This window comes from Peromyscus eremicus, chromosome 23 (assembly GCF_949786415.1).
Source record: "Peromyscus eremicus chromosome 23, PerEre_H2_v1, whole genome shotgun sequence".
In the NCBI taxonomy this organism is placed as follows: domain Eukaryota; kingdom Metazoa; phylum Chordata; class Mammalia; order Rodentia; family Cricetidae; genus Peromyscus; species Peromyscus eremicus.
Window position 1 is genome coordinate 17,733,204 of NC_081438.1, and position 2,924 is coordinate 17,736,127.

Consider the following 2,924-nt stretch of genomic DNA (forward strand, 5'->3'; position numbering starts at 1 on the left):
TCTGTGGACAAGTCTACTGGGGGCATTTTCTTGACTGATGATGAATGTGAAATGGTCCAGCCCATTGGGGGTGGCACCACCCCTCAGCAAATGTTCCTCTCAGAAAGCAAAATGAGCAAACCATGGGAAGTAAGCCAACAGTACGTGTTTCTCCATAGCCTCTGCTTCAGCCCCTGCCTTGGCTTCCCTCACTGATGGACCATGACTGGGATGTATAAGCCAAGTGAATCTTCTCCTTGCCACATTGGTTTTTTTTTTTTTTTTAAATCACAGAGACAGAGAGCAAACTGCAACACCTACCAAGAGCTTCTGTCTGCTGAGATGCTAGTGGGCAACAAGCCTGTCTGTAAGCATCATAAAAGAAAGATTCCAGAGGTGTGGAATGGGGCAGGAAGACCAACAATGGACTCACAGTGAAGAAGGAAATTAACGACTGTCTCTGCAGAGAGCATGGCCTTGCTTTCTGCAGCCCCAAACCAAAACATCAGAGATGCCCCATCTAATCGGCTAGTAACTGATGCAATGATCCAGACTGACACTGATCTTCCAAAAGTCGCTGTTCAACTCTGTTCTCTGAGCATTCAGCACTTGATGTCACCAGACACTGCTACGGCCGCCATATTGGATGGCTTAGGCTTCAGAACACTGATACCATTATATCAAGAAGCCCATTACACTTTCCTGTCCAGTCCAGAATCATGTTTGACCTTTGCTTCAAACACAAATCTTGTCCATTCTCCAAACAAGTCTCAATGGCTCTATAGGAAACATTTGAGAAATTCCATTTAATGCTACTATCCCCATCGTCGTCACTGTCCGAACTCTGTCATCCTTTCATGGATGAAGTAGTCTTTCTATTTCAACCACTGGACTTCCCTCCAAAAAAATATATTCTCATCCTGGCCTTCAGAGTGATAGGCAGGAGGACCTGAGTTTGTATCCCAAGCGTCCACACAAAAAGCCAGGCATGGCTGTGGGTCTTTGTAACTGCAATATCGCCCTGAGATCCTGAGAGCTCACTAGCCATCAAGCCTAGAGGAAACCATGAGATTGTGGCTCAGTGAGAGACTGTCTCAAAGCAACCAAGTGGAATGTGATAGAGGATGACACTGGTGCACATCTGCACACTCACATACATGTAACACACACACACACACACACACACACACACACACACACACACACAACATATCCATATACAAATAGACAAGGAGCCAGATAAGATTCAAGCATCCACAACCAGAAACCCCACTCCATGAACTAAAGCTGGTAAGGGCACACACCATTCGGCTCTTGCCAGCTCTGACCTCAACTCCTGGCACTGTCTTCCCTATTCACAACTCAGACACCTCAGATTCATGCCATTCAAAACACTCCATGTCCTTTGCTGGGACACGGTATCTACTTTTCCTTTTTTTGTGGGCACCTAACACTCCTCATGTCTTCATGCAGACATCACCTGCGCAGGTGCCCACCTCACTTGGCCCTTCTTCATAGTGCACTTCGGTATTTCCTCTGCGGCACACATATGTTGGCTCTGAAGTCACCTTGCTCAATTATTCTTGACTTATTTACCACCTGCTTCTGCTGGGTGGAACATGTGCTCTGCTATCTCTTTAAGGCCAACACACCGGTGCCTGGCACTCGGCGGGGGACTCTGTAGATGTTCCCTGAGCAGTGCGCGCTATTGTGGTGTCTACAAACTGAATCGCATCATGAGCAGTTGTTCGTGGAGACCAACTGGTTACACAACAGCTGGGGCTGTAATAACTGCACGGCAGTCAGTAATAGCAATAGCCCTCCCGCGTTCATTTAGTATCACGTACCTACAAAGGCACTGTGGTTCAGCAACCACCTTACTGTTGGTCACCTCTGGAGAGGACAGTTCATTAAGTAAGGAGCACCAGAGGCAGCTCAGGGGGCTGTGAAGAGAAAGCCCTGGCTCTGTGCATAACAAAGAATTCATTTTCAAAGGGCTCCTCCGAGTTCAGCACGATTTCCCTGTCTCTTACTGCGTTTGTGCGTCTCTGAATTTGCATTTTCCAAGATCATTTTGAACAGTGCACTTATCAACAGCCCCTTGAACTAATCAACACCCTCCCCTTGTACAAATCGATACCCCCTCACACTGATCAATACCCACCCTTGCACCTATCAATACCCTCCTCTTACGCACCGACCAACACCCTTTTGCGCAAAATCAACCCTTGCCCCTTTCACCTATCAACGTCTCTGCTTGTACCCATCTCCTTGCACCATTTGTGCACCCACCAACATCCTGTGGCACTGACTGATACTTCCACACCTGTCAACACTCCTTCTCTTGCACTGATTAACATCCCTCTTGTACCAATCAACACCCCCTCCCTTGCACTCATCTACACATGCCCCTCTGTTCTCACTATGGGTGAAGCATAGTGGGCTGGTCATGAGCCTGGACTCTGGACTCCATCTCTCTAGGATCTGACTCGGCTCTGCACCTTAACTGTACATCTTGAGGGCAGGGTTGCAGGCTCTGTACATCCCCTCCCACCTGGGAAATGTGACCAAGAAGCAGTGCCCACGGCTCTGAGCCGTGATGGAAACCGCATGAGTTAAAGTATGTTCTAGAGCACGGAAGGCCGCACCTGGTACCCAAGCAGCAGTTAAATGCTGCCTCTAATTATCCAGGCCTGTTTGGGGAACAGCCGCACTCAACACACATAAAAAGAAATAAGGTGCCTTAGAGCAGCGACTTTCCTCAAGGGCCACGGCAGCATCTTAATTTGCACTTGGTGGCAGAAGTATGAAAATGAAAGTGGCGGCGTGCTCTGCATTGTGACCGGATTTTCAAAAAGTCTGAGTAAAACAACGGAGGGGCTCTGGCGTGTTAATTAACAGGCCGACATGGGGAAAGAATACCGTGGAAAGTCAAACAGAAAGAG